A 15,156-nucleotide genomic window follows, 5' to 3' on the forward strand; every position below is an offset into this window, starting at 1 on the left:
ATTTGTAGTTATTGAAATAGAAATTTTCCTTTTATTCTCAGTGTATCAAGTATTTTTATCATTAATGAGCCTTGAAGTTTAAGTACTTTTTCTTCGTCTGTTAAGTTGATCATATTCTCCTTTTGTCAGTTAAGGTGATCAACTAAATTAACCAGTTATCAAATGGTAAGCCACCTTATATTCCTGAAGCGAGTCTCACTTGGTACTGTCATATTATCTTTATTTATATCTCCGTATTAAAGTTACTAATATTATATTGGGATTTTTGCATCTAACATCATGACAGGGAATAGCCTTTACTTTCGCTTTTTTGTAATGTCCTTTCAGGCTTTACTATCAAGTCTATTCTAGCTTCATAAAAAAAATTGGTAAGTGTTCCTTCTTTCCATATTCTGCAAGAGTTTGTATATGATGTTGTGGTTTCTTCCTTAAATATGTGGAATAATTCACTATTAAAGCCATCTGTTTGTGAAGTTTCCTTTAGGAGATGGTTTTTAATGATTCAATATCTTTAATATAAATAGAGCTGCTTGAAATTTCTATTTCTTCTATTTTCCTCAAAATTTTTCAGTATCACTTAAATTATTAAATAATTATGAATCATAAATTTGTTCATATTTTCCCATTACATTTCTGATGAAAATTGTATCTGGAAATTTTGTCCAGATACAATTTTTTGTCCAGATACAAAGTTTTGTCCAGATACAAAGTTTTGTCCAGATACAAAGTTTTTCATTCCTAATATGATAATTTATGATTTTACTTCTTGTTAATATTTTCAAGGAATCAACTTTGTTTGTTGAATTTCTTTATTTTATGTTTTCTATTCTTATTTCTGTTGTTATTTTTATTTACCTCTTTCTGCATTGTCTAGGTTTGTTTGTAGGGTTCTTCTTCCCTAGCTTCTTCAGATAGAAGCTGAGGTAACTCACTTTTAGTCTATATTCTTTCTAGGAAATGCATTTAAGATTATAAATTTCCTTCTGGGTACTGATATCCCATAGTTTGAAAATCATTTATTTCAATTATTTTCTAAATTTCACTTTTATTTCATTTTTTGTCCTTGGGCTATTTACAAGTGTATTATTTAATTTCTAAATAGCTTGATATTTTTTGTTGTTTTGAACATCAATTTCTAGCTTAATTCTTCTGTCATCAAAAAACATGCTATAAATTATTTCAATTAAAAAATTTTACTAAGGCTTCCTTTCTGGCCCAGAATATGGTCAATTTTGGTATATAATACATGTGCACTAGAGAAAGTCTATGTTTTCTGTCATTATTTCGTGCAGTGTATTAATTGTGCTGTTCAGGTTTTCTGTATCCTTATTGAATTTTATTTTCTCATATAAACTCAAATTTTTGATTCCTGTTTTTGGAATGTAACAGGCTCTTCACTGTTTACAGGGTTATATCTGAGTTATAAAAATTTTTTCTCCCTTCCTTGGTGTTTTTGTAATTCCTATATTCCCCCCTTCAATCTTGGCTGCCATAATCAGACAGAAAATGCAAGACAAGATTTTCATGCATCTGTAGGGAAAACCTAGCAGCAAACAGTAACTACTCCAGGTCTGTCAAATAGATGCATTTGACTTTGTTGTCTGCTTGTTCTATCTTTATTTTTAATGACAAGTCTGTTATAAGTCTTAACGCTGTTTCTCTGGATGTAATCTGTCTTTTTTCCAGATTCTTTCAAGACTTTGGTTTTCAGCAGTTTGATTGTCTGGGTATGTTTCTTGGGTATTTGCCCTGCTTGGTTTCCTCTAAAGCTTTCTGGAATTGTGTTTTGGTGTCCTGGTTAATTCTGGAAAATTCTCAGCCATTATTTCTTCAAATACTATTCCTGCCCCATTCTGTATCTTTCCTTCTCAGATTCCAGTCACACATATGTTAGACCAGTGGTCCCCAACCTCCTTTTTGTCACCAGGGGCAGGTTTCATAAAAGACAATTTTTCCACGGACAGAGGGGCGGCGGGGGGATGGTTTCGGGATGATTCAAGCATATTACATTTATTGTGCACTTTATTTCTATTATCATTACATTGTAATATATAATGAAATAATTCTACAATTCACCATAATGCAAGATCAGTGGGAGCCCTGAGCTTGTCTTCCTGCAACTGGATGGTCCCATCTGGGGGTGATGGGAGACAGTGACACCCGAAGTGTGTTTCTTAGGTCCAGTCTACTCCATAACCTCATTTTTGGTTGTTGTCACTGCAGAAAACTCCGCTTCACAAAGATAGGAAGTTGGAAATGGAAGCAGGCTTTTCAGTGCTTTTGTGGCAGTCTCAGGATATATCACCTTGACTTTAATCCAGAACGTATGGAGACTGAAGTTGTCTGAAACATACTTTTAAGACCAGCGTCATTTGCGATCTCAAGCAGTTGATCCTCTTCTAGCACGGGCAAAGGCCATTCACCTGGCTTATTCACAAATGGGTTGCGGATGCATTCCTTCCCATTCCTTCCCATTCCTTCCCTTTTGTGGTTGGGAAGTAATGCTCAAACTCTTTTGAAGGCTGAGATAGGTGATCATGCACCAGCTGGGAGAAAAAAGGCCCTGGCTCAGTCTCTTTCAAAATCTCTGCTAATGTTTGAAACATGTCAAAAATCCCAATGTTCACTCGTCGCCCCCATAATTCCAGTTTGGCTTTGAATGCAGCCACTTTATCTGCCGACTTGAACACAGTTGGCATTCTCCCCTGAAGTGACAGATTGAGTTTGTTGAGCAGGTTGAATATGTCACACAAGTAAGCAAGTTTTGCAACCCCTTCTGTGTCACCGAAATGTGCTGCCAGTGGTGACTGTTTTTCTAAAAGAAATCTCTGGAGCAGCTGTCGTAACTCAAAAACTCTGTTCAGTGATCTACCTTTAGAAAGACATCTCACTCTGTGTATAAGAGAAGACGTGTGTGTTCTGTGTCCGTCTCCTCACGGAGCTGCGTGAACAGACATGAGTTAAGGGCATGGACTTTAATATGGTCGATAATTTTAATCACATCCTGCAAAACGTTGTTAAGTTCAGGTGACATTTTTCGGCTAGCCAGCATTTCTCTATAGATGACACAGCGCGTAGACTCACATTCACAAGTGACCTCTTTGGCCTGAGTAGTGAAACCAGAAGGCTATCCAGTCATGGCAGCTGCTCTGTCCATGCATATACCGACACAAAATGACTGATTCAGTTTCCCTGATATGTAATCATTCAAAGACTTGAATAGTTCTGCAGCTGTGGTGTTGGTTGGCAACAAAAGTGCATATAACACATCCTCAGGCACATCCTCCTGAAAAACATATCGCACAAAAACAAGCATTGTTGCCTTGTTGTCCACATCAGTAGACTCTCAGCCTGGATTGCGTACCACGGTGACTCATTAATCCTCTCTAACAGTTGTGCCTCAGTATCCTCTGCTATTTCATCAATTTGTCTAGTTACAGTGCTAGCCGAAAGGGGAACACGTGCCACCTTTTGAACAGGTGCCACCTTTTGAAACCTCTCTTAAAAGTTCACAACAAATGTCCTTAGCAGCATGCGGGATCACCTCTTCACCAACAGTGAAGGGCTTCTTAGCTTTAGCAATGTGGTTAGCCACTAAGAATGATGCTCTCGGTGCAGACACATTTGATGAAGTGGTGGCCTTCAATAATTGCTTCTGTTCTTTGTGTTCACCTTTTTTTTTTTTTTTTAAAAACTCCAAAGGCTTGTCTTTTAATGCAGGGCGCTTTGTCTCCATGTGGCAAAGCAGTTTTGAATGTTTCATGGCTTCATTGGATAGCCAGTTGCCACATATTATACAAAGCTGGCTTGGAGAATGTGAATTACCTGTTGCAATGAACCCGTAATTTAAGTAGGACTCTTGGTATTTTCTTTTAAATGCAGCTTTCCTTTTGCTGGCAGTCTTAGAGTCTTCTGTTGTCTCATGATTCGGTCTTTCCTCCTTTTTAAAGAGGCTCTCCAGCGACATTTGTTTTTTTACTCATTTTGGCTAGGGTTAGCTTGTGGGCTTACCAAAACTGTGACTGCGACAAGTGTGCAGTGTGGGAAAGAGGCACGGATGGTAGTGATAAATAAAATACAGGGTGGGCCACGCGCAGATTAACATAAGTGTTGGATTCTGACTTAAAGCCTTCCACCAGATGCAGCTATACAATTGAAGTACATCAACTCACTTGCCACTCTAAAGCCTGCCACCAGGTGCAACTTAATTGTCGCTTGCCACTCACTGATGGGGTTTTGATATGAGTCTGCAAGCAATTGATTTATTATGGTCTCTGTGCAGTCAAACCTCTCTACTAATGATGATCTGTATTTGTAGCCTCTCCCCAGCGCTAGAATCACCGCCTCAGCTCCACCTCAGGTCATCAGGCATTAGATTCTCATAAGGAGCGTGCAGCCTAGATCCCTCGCATGCACAGTTCACAGTAGGGTTCGCACTCCTATGAGCATCTAACGCTGCCCCTGATCTGACAGGAGGCGGAGCTCAGGCGGTAATGCGAGCGATGGGGAGCGGCTGCAAATACAGATGAAGCTTTGCTCGCTCACCCACTGCTCACCTCCTGCTGTGCGGCCTGCTTCCTAACGGGCCACGGACTGGCACTTGTCCGTGGCCCAGGGGCTGGGGAACCCTGTGTTAGACTTTCTGATATTGTCCCACAGCTACTGGATATTCTATTTCATTTTTCACTCTTTTTGGTTTTTGTACTTTGTTTGGGTGATATATATTGACCTTATCTTCAATTCACCCATTCTTTCCTCACCTGTGTCAAATTCTTTCCTTCTGATGAGCCTATCAAAAGTGTTTTTCATTTCTTTTATTGTGTATTTTGTTTCTGCATTTTTATTTAATTTTTTCTTATACTTTTCTTCCCCTGTAACTCCCCATCTGTTCACATATTGTCTGTCTTTTCTACTGCAAATCATGTTAATAAGTTAATGATAGTTATTTTAAATTCCCTGTGTGACAACACAAATTTCTGCATCATACTGGAGTCTGGCTCTGTTGATTTCCTTGACGGTGTGTTATTTTTTTCTTGCCTCTTTATGTTTGTCATAATTCTTGTTTGAATGCTAGACATCTTGTATTGCACAGTAGTGTATTAGGTAAATATTAATTGTGTGTGGAAATGGCACACATTTTCACTTGGTACATTATTAGTATGGGGGTTGAATCAGTATAGCCATGACTTGACCTGGATTTGGGTTGCTTTAGCTGTGGTCACCCTAGTGCACCTCAGATTTAAATTCCTCTAGTGGTACTTCATGCTTAGGTAATGGCTGCATTTCTGAGTTTTTGTTTTTTGGGGTTTTTTTTTTTTTTGGCTTTCTATTACTTTATTCTGTGTCTTTATTTATTTTAAATTAATTTTTATTGGAGTATAGTTGATTTACAATGCTGTGTCAGTTTCTGCTGTATAGCAAAGTGAATTAGTTATATGTATACGTATATCCACTCTTTTTTAGATTCTATTCCAATATAGGTCATTACAGAGTATTGAATAGAATTCCCTGTGCTCTACAGTAGGTCCTTATTAGTTACCTGTTTTATATAGAGTAGTGTGTATATGTCAACCCCAAACTCCCAATTTATCTCTCCTCCCCTTCCCCTTGGTAACCATAAGTAATTTGTTTTCTACAACTGTGACTCTATTGCTGTTTTGTAAATAGGTTCATTTGTACCATTTTTTTAGATTCCACATAAAAGCAATATCATATAATATTTGTCTTTCTCTGTCTGACTTACTTCACTCAGTATGACAATCTCTAGGTCCATGGAGTATTTTTTATTAATGTTTCTGTTCTACCATTAGCCTTAGGCTTTCCCTATGACCTCAGCTCTCTAATGCATTCAGGAAAGACTAGGATTTTGTAGATTAGCCATCTTTTTCTTATTGTAAGAGTGGTAGCAAAATTCTTTCCAGCATTCTCCATTTTAAGTAGAATCCCTGAATATTTGGTTTTTAAGTTTCTCTCAAACTACAAGATTCTGATACCAGGAAATCTCAGAAGAAATTGTCCAGAACACTTCAAGAGAAATTGGACAATGTATCGATGGACTGTGTTTTGCAAATGTTTGCCAGGTGACCACAGTTTTAACATACGTGACCATAATTTATGAGGATCTGGTAAGAAAATCCAGCTATGAATTAAAATTAATAATAGCTAATATTTATCAAGTGTTTAAAATGTACTAGGCACAATGTAAGGTGTTTTACATCTCTCATGTCATTTAATTATCTTACCATCACAGGATAGGAACTGATACGATCTCTACCTCATACCAGGGAAAACTGAGGTTCAGAAAGCAAGTGACCTGTTCAGAATTACACCGCTACAAAGTGCTCTGTCAAGTTCCAGAAGCTCTAGTCTTGACTACTATACTGTATTCTTTCCTTTTGGTGTTATCAGGCTATTTTTTCCTCTTGTGAAAGTACTCTCCTTACCTTTTTTTCCTGTATTCCTTTTTTTGGTATTTGTTAAAGGAGCAAATGCTTAAAAGAGTTTGGCAGAGTATCCTATCTCTCTCTGGTTTTGACTTTGTTTTTCTGTTACAAGAGATTGATGAATTGCCTACTTTTTAACCCTTGTTCATTATTTACTGTATGATATAAAGTTGGCAAAAGTTTTGAGAATGGGGTACAGAAAAGTTCTCTATTCTGAAACTATCATGTTTAGCTCTCGGTTTTAGGAGAGTTGGGCTGCTCATAAATTCCATCACTCTCTTGCTGCTGTTTCTGTCTAGCAAATTATTTCTTTATTCACGAGGCAATAAAAGGTCACTGGAAAGAAGAATATAATATTCACTCTCATAAAATAAAGTTAAACAGTATTTAGCATTTATATCTTTCCAGTGTAGTAAACAAAATGTGGTTTATTTGACTCAATGAAGACCTATGATACCAAAAAAGATAAATCGAGTGATTTGTTTGAATACAGGAAGATAAATCTTGCACTGCATGCCCTCAATGATGACATGTTACCATTGTCCTAGTTCTCCGTAAAATTAGACAGAGAGGCAAAGCAGGGCTGGCTTCTTGTCCAAGACACACAGAGCCTATAGGGCTACAGTCTAAGGAGACCAGCTGAACAGGACAATTCATTTCTTTGTTTACTTGCTTGGATTTTTATGCTGCTTATTGAACTAAGATTGACATGGTGTTCTATATTTGCAAGAGAGGGTAGAAAAAGAAAAGGTCAATTGTTCTTTTTAATTTGCTTTATTTTTCACTGAGTGTCTGAGAGAATGTAAAATTTTCTGACCTTTCTTCATAGATGTCACAAGATAATTATTTCCTTTTTTTTATAGACATTCATATCTGTGGTGAAAAAATTTAGCAGGTGCATTATGAACACTGAGTTGGGAATTTCTTACAAGTGAAAATTTATTATTTTTATAAAATTTCTATAAATTGTACTTATAAAGTGAATTCTTGTGCAAAATGTTTTCTAAGAAAATGTTTCTTTACAGTTCCAGCCACTTTTGTTGCCATAATTCAAATCATACAACTAAAATACAGTTAGTTAGTGCCTTTGAGAAATTCAGATATCAAAATAATGCATTTCTCCTTGTAAACTACATGGCTTTAAATACTTTTATGCAGAGTTCTTTTGAGTAGGAATGCAGTGATGAAAAAACTGGAAAAGAAAAGAAAAGCAATAGAAGTAAATGTTTCGAACTATAAAGGGGTCAGCTTTTGTACCCTATTTATCAATCTAGGCATTTCCACAAGGTTTTGATGCTTTTCTATATAGTAAGAGTAAATCCAGTTTCAAAATGTGCTAATTTCCTCTAAAGTTATTTACAAAAAAAAGAAATCCATCCATTGCTTACAGTCTTTTTTCCAATTTTTTTACACATTTTGTTTCTCTGTCTCATGTTTTTAGAAGGCTTTTATAAAGGACTTCCTTTAATGAACGGCCGAATGTGACCTTTTCTTTCTATCTCTCTAATTAAAACATTGCAACCTGGGGAAGCTACCAGTTAGTTCTCAGTAAATGGCACTTTTTTTTTTTTGCGGTACCCGGGCCTCTCACTGTTGTGGCCTCTCCCGTTGCAGAGCACAGGCTCCGGACGCGCAGGCTCAGCGGCCATGGCTCATGGGCCCAGCCGCTCCGCGGCACGTGGGATCCTCCCAGACCGGGGCACGAACCCGCGTCCCCTGCATCGGCAGGCGGACTCTCAACCACTGCGCCACCAGGGAAGCCCCAAATGTCACTTATTTTGATCTCCTTTGGTAGAGCAAGAAAAATGATGACATGAACAGAAATGTCCTGGTCCCTAAAATTAGATATAAGTCCACTAATATGCAACCTGCAGAGCCCTCTGGGTCTTCAGAAATGGCACCCAGGAATTTATTTCGACATAAGTCATCTTGCTTTCACTGTACAGCTCAGCTGTGCTGAGATCATTTTTCAAAGGAACTTAACAGTTTAAGATTGTTCAGGCCTTCTGGAATCCTACATCTATATTTTCCTTCTTAACAGATTCTCTGAAGTTTGAATCAAAGACCATACATCATGATATAACTCCAGGACTTACCAAACTCCTCATCCTGGCTCCCATTTTGGTTTTTTTGGTTTTTTTTTTTGCACTAAGCCTTATTGTATTTGGTTAACATGATTGTCGGGGATTATTAGGTTTTGGGGCTTTTTGTTGGTTTGTTTATTTTTTGCTTTCAAAAGAAAAAGTCTTATGCTCTATTGTCAAAGGCATAGGCAAGATCTTAATAATTGTACAAACCAAAGCCTCTATACGTTTTTCTGTGTCCCGAGGGTATCAATAAGGTCATATGTAATGGACACATTGACCTAATAATGTTTTGTTTTTAAAAAGATTTCTTTCGAGGTAAATTAACCCTAATAAAGAATGCAAAGCAAAGAGTATAATCAGCTCATGTTTAGTGAGCATCCATTAATATTATGACTGTTTAAGTGCAAGATAATTCAGAAGCAGTTTCTCAAGAAATTTAGTTTCTAGCATAAAGGGGCCAGGCAGGTGTTTAGAGAGATAATATGTGTTTGCATGGCTTGTGTATAAAATTCATGTCAAAATTTTGACAAGAATATGTGATAAAGGATATCTACTAGACCTGTGAGAAAACTGGCATAACTGATAGTTGTATAGGAAGTACTCAATTCATAAAAGTTCTTTACTTAAAAGCGGCCAAACTGATTTTATATAAGAATGTGAGCCCTAGTTCAGAAAGTAGTGACTTCATGAAAAGGAAGCATTGGATTTAGTTATGAAACTTGAATGTCATTCCTAGACTTGTGCACTGAAAACTACAAAATATTGATAAAAGGAATTAAAGATACAAATAAATAGAAAGACATCCCGTGGTCATGCACTGGAAGATCTAATATTGTGAAAATAGCTATACTTTCCAACACAGTCTATAGATTCAGGGCAATCCTTATTAAAACCAAATGGTATTTTTTATAGAAATAGCAAAAACAATTGTAAAATTCAGATGGAACCAAAAAATACCCCAGATAGCCAAAGCCATCTTGAGAAAGAACAACAAAGATGGAGGCATCGCACTTCCTCGCCTCAAAATAAATCACAAAACAACAGGAATTAAAACAGTTTGGTGCTGGCACAGTAACAGACATATATAGCAGTGGAGCAGAATAGGTAGCCCAGAAATAAACTCACATATATATAGCCAAATGGAGATAGGATAGTCTCTTCAAAAAATAGTGTTGAGAAAAAAATATATATGTATATAAAACTATATATATCCACATATAAAAGAATGCAGTTGGACCCTTATCTAACACAGTACACAAAAATCAACTCAAAATTAGTTAAAGACTTTAACACCTGAAACTATAAAAATCCTAGAAGAAAACAGGGGAAAATCTTCATAACATTGTCTTTAGCAGTGACTTTCTGGATATGACACCAGAAGCGCAGGCAACAAAAGCAAAACTAGACAAGTGGGACTACATCAAACTATAAAGCTTCTGCACAGCAAAGGAAACAATCAACAAAATGAAGAGACAACCAACACAATGGGAGAAAATATTTGTAAACCATGTGTCTGTTAAGCGGTTAATTTATAATAAAGACCTAAAACTCAATAGCAAAATAATGATAATCGTAATAATAACAACAACCTGATTAAAAAAATAGGCAAAGGATTTAAATAGATATTTCTCCAGAGAAAACATGTAAATGACCAATGGGTATATCAGGTATGTGGAAAGATGTTCAACATCTCTAATCAGAGAAGTGTAAATCAAAGCTACAGTGAGAAATCACCTGACACTTGTTAGCATTTCTATTATATGAGAAAAATGATACTAAATCTTGACAAGGATGTGGAGAATTTGGAACCCTTGGACATCACTGGTGGGAATGTAGAATGCAGTAGCTGTTATGGATAGCAGTATGGAAGTTCCTCAAAAAAATTAAAAGTAGAGCTACCCCATGATCCAGCAAGCCCTCTTCTGGATATATGTCCAAAAGAAATAAAATCAGGATGTTGAAGACTTATCTGCATTCCTATGTTCATTGCTTCATTATTCATAGTAGCCAAGATTTGGAAACAGTATGTGCATTTACAGATGAATGGATTAAGAAAATGTGGCATACGCATACAGTGGAATATTATTCAGCCTTAAAAGGAAGGAAACCCTGCCATGTGCAATAATGTGCATGAACCTGGAGGACATTATGCTACGTGAAATAAACCAGTAACAGAAGAACAAACATTGCTTAATTCCACTTCTGTGAGGTATTCAAAATACTCAAACTGGTAGGAACAAAGAGTAAAATGGTAGTTGCCTGGGCATACAGGGAGGAGGAGATGGGGAGCTGCTTTTCAACAGGGATAAAATTTAAACTTCCAGTTATGCAAAATGACTAAGTTCTAGAGATCTCCTGTACAACACTGAGCCTAGAACTAACAGTGTTATACCATGCATTTAAAAATTTGTTAAGTGGGTATGTCTCATGTTCAGTGTTCTTACCACAACAAAAAAGAAAAAAAGGCGGGGGGGAAGAAGAAATTTATCTAGTCCCATTCTTCTCTACTTGCCCATGAGTGAATTAGGGGGAAAAAAAATCTCGATTCATCTGTGTTGTAAAAACACATCCACCCAAGCATCAGCCAGAAAACTCCACCTGGATACCCCAGGCAGGTTTCCTTTCATCTCCATACTTGTCACAGTCTCTCATCCACACAGGAGACAGTGGCTACCAGTCCCACCAGAAGGAAGAGTGTTGCACTGTCTTAATGCCATCTCATCATATGACGTAGTACCTCCTTAGAGGAAGCAAATCAAAATATGTGGCTGTCTGTGAACTGCTTGGGGTTAGCACGGGAGACCACCCATGAAATGTCGATCTGATAGCTAAAGTCCATTTGTGGTTTCCTAGCAGTCTCTGTGGAAAGTTGCTGAAATCACCAACACATAGTTTGCTTATGACGTTTCTGTTGGGTCCACACAGTTATCATAGGGAGAGGGCTTGTAACTTTTATTTGCCTGATTAAATTTCAAAGCCCCTTCATTCATGCCTGAGAAAACTCAATTTAAAAATGAGACCCGCTGAAAGGTGCCCATTAACCTTGCTAATAAGCAAATATAATTTTTGTCACTTGCAGATGACACTCAATGTGTCTTGGGCTCATATTTCAGAGGAGACTTCCACATGAGGTTCATTCTAGTGGAAAAAAATACTTCCTGACTACTGACCTGGAGCAGCTCTCCAGGATGTGCCTGTACTGTGGCAGATGGCTGTGTCCATCCTCGGGGGCTATTCATAAAAGCAGATTTCTTTATCTGAGAGGCTAATCTCTCGTGATGTTTGACCATCCCTAGACATGGAAAAGGCATAGACATCTCTGCTTTGTCTGCAACCTCTCCTGCAGAATCCTATGATTTCTCTATCTTATCTTGTGAGTGCTTCTACTAAACAGAGAATGAGGTCTACCAATATCCCCCATGCAGTACTGAACACACCATCAACCTTCACGAAAGCATCTGTGTGATCATGATGTATTGATGATGTCAGAGGAATTCACTAAGAGATCTTAGGGTGTCCATGGCTAAATGAAAGCTTCAGAGGAGGTGAAAAATAAAATGGAGTAAGAGAGTATCATGTGTCATCTAAGCAAGCTCCCTGCCCTCATTCAGATAAGGGCATCTCTCCATATTACTAATGAGACAACTTCCTTCTAAATTAGAACTGAGATGAGTTTTTCAACATCACCCACAAAATGAAGAAATTAACAACTTAACAACTCAAGATTTTCGAGAGAACGGTTTCAACAAACCACTGGGGCAGAAGCCCAATTACAAAGGGCTTGAGAAGAGAAAGGAAGGTAGTTGGATTACATCATTTTTAAAAGAATTTAGGAAAGCAAAGGGGAAAAATGAATTAGATCATCATAAAAGAAGTAGCAGCATCCAGGGAAGGATTTTCTTTTGTTCATGGAGAGCAGAGACATGAAGATTTTATTACAAGAATGGAAGAAACTCAAAGAAGAGATTGGATACAAAGGAGGTGGAAGAAACTCTGGATGGAGCAGAGAAGGAACGGTATCAAGATTAATAAGGACCTTTTTCCCAAAGGAGTACATCCTAAGCTAGAAAAGCCCGATCATGGTTTCTCATAGTCATTTAGGAAAAAATAAATATAAAATATTTTTCAGAAATTTTACTGCAAAAAAAGAATCTGATAGAGAAATCCACCACATAAAAAATTTGTTTAACAAGACCTTGGTGTTAGTTAGAAGCCTACAGAACCATGCAGGGTCCATATCCCAGTTTCAAAAGAAGGTACTTCTAGCTAGGATTATTTGATGTTTCAGTCAAACAAACAAACAAATGAAACCTGCAGAAGAGGCATTGCAATTTTATCTCTTAAGTTGATGAAAATCCATTAATGTTTCCTCCCATCCAAAAATGATTTGTAAGTTTAGATCGTGGTTCCTGCTCTATTAGGTGTAATTGGACAGTGAGGTGTCCTTGCTAGGTCTCTCCATTCTTACAAGATACAAAAGATGCCTCAGGCCAAAAGAATAAGACAGCCAGCTGAGAGCACAGCTGGAGGTCTGGACTGTCTGCCCTGGTTGTCAAGGATCAAATATCCTTCCTTTGTACTCTGTCTTTTTTTTTTTTTTCTTCCAGGCAAGCACCCAACACTTGAAAAATGTTTTGATTGGAACCGTGTTTTGATGGCAATATACCCATCACTATCTCGAAGGAGGAGCCTTCCAACAACCATATACTGGCTTAAACATAGAGTGTAAACGCCACAGGAATTGTTAGGGACTTAAGAGTGGTTTGGGGACTTCGCTCGTGGCACAGTGGTTAAGAATCTGCCTGCCAGTGCAGGGGACATGGGTTTGAACCCTGGTCCGGGAAGATCCTACGTGCTGTGGAGCAACTCAGCCCGTGTGCCACAACTACTGAGCCCATGTGCCACAACTACTGAAGCACACGTGCATAGAGCCCGTGCTCCGCAACAAGAGAAGCCACCGCAATGAGAAGCCCGTGCACCGCAACGAACAGTAGCCCCCGCTCGCCACGAGAGAAAGCCTGCACGCAGCAACGAAGACCCAACACAGCCAAAGATAAATTAATTAATGGATTAATTAATCTTTAAAAAAAAGAGTGGTTTGGGAAAATCTAAATAAACCTTCACAATTTGACTTCACTCATGCCTCTCTTCTCAATGCATTTTCTTGATGCATGGATCCTGATGGTGAAGCTGGGCTATCCAGAAGGCAAACTGAAATAAAGGAGTTAAAAATCGACTGTCCCAAGACACTAGGGCTCTGGTAAATAATCAAGCATTTGTTTGTTGTTTGCTTTTTAAAGAAGGCTCTTTCTGTCTTCCTTTGAGGAAAAAAGAAAGCATGAAAAAAAATGAAGTTACCAATATGCCATATTTCATTGAATCTAAAATATAATTGATTGGAACACATATACCAGTTTCAGATATGTTAAACTTGGGGGGAAAAAAAAGAAAATGAGTCTTGGAACCAGAAAATCATGTTATCTTGAGATGGTGAGATTGAGAGTTGATGTGATTCAACATCAAATTGTCTTAATATCCTCTAAGAAAGAAGACCGTGTTGCAAGCTGAGAATGAGATGCCCTTAGAACATGATGAGGGTTGAAGAGAGCAAGACCTGTTCAGAACAGCCTTTGATAGAGGTGACAAGGAATAAGAACAAACGTTTTCCCACTGAAACTCCTCTTTCTCCTGACTTTGAGGTACTACCTTCTACTCAGGCACGCAAGCTAGAATTTGAGGTTGTCTCTCATTCTTCCTTTTCTCTCTCCCATACCTTCCTAGTCACCAAGGTCTATTAATACTGTGCCTTAAATATTTATCAATTCATTCTCTACTTCCTTCCTCCACTGCAATTCCTATTGTTAAAGGCCCTCATCATTTCTGGCTTAAAGTATTGCTATAACCTCTTGTGTTAACCAGTCTCCAAGATGATACCTCATGATCCCTGCCTCCTGGGATTCACTCTTGTGGACATGCCCTCCTCATATCAAAGCGAACACTAGAACATGGTGGAAGTGAGAGAACGTCACTTCTTCGCCCAAGTCATAAGAAACATTGTTAACTTCTGCCTTGTGCTCTGTCTCTCACTTTCTCCTCCCTGCCCCCTGCCCTCTCTCTGGGATCACTCACTCTAGGGGAAATCAACTTTCATGTCATAAGGGCACTCTGGCAGCCCTGTGGAAAGATCCATGTGGCAAGGAACTCAGGTCTCTGTGAAGAGCCAGTGAGAAGCTAAGGCCTCTTGTCAGCAGGCATGTGCATGAAATGGGGAGTTGATCCCTCACCCCTAGTTAAGCCTTTAGATAACTGTAGCCCCAGCTACACCTATTTAAAAAAAAAACAAAAAACACCTTATTGAGTTATGATTGGCATGTAGTATATACATTTAATGTATACAACTTGATGAGTTTGGGGATAAGTATACACTTATGAAACAATCACTACCATCAACGCCATAAATACCTTCATCACCTCCCAAAGCTTCCTCCTGCCCCCTTTATTTTTTTTGTTGTTGTTGTTTGTTTGGGGTATGGTTGTTTTACAATGTTGTGTTAGTTTCTACTGTACAGCAAAGTGAAGTAGAGTTCTCTGTGCTATACAGCAGGTTCTCTTTAGTTATCTATTTT

The sequence above is a fragment of the Delphinapterus leucas genome, chromosome 2, assembly GCF_059928025.1.
Source record: "Delphinapterus leucas isolate spDelLeu-1000000601 "Yukka" chromosome 2, BTC_Dleu_Yukka2, whole genome shotgun sequence".
Lineage (NCBI taxonomy): Eukaryota > Metazoa > Chordata > Mammalia > Artiodactyla > Monodontidae > Delphinapterus > Delphinapterus leucas.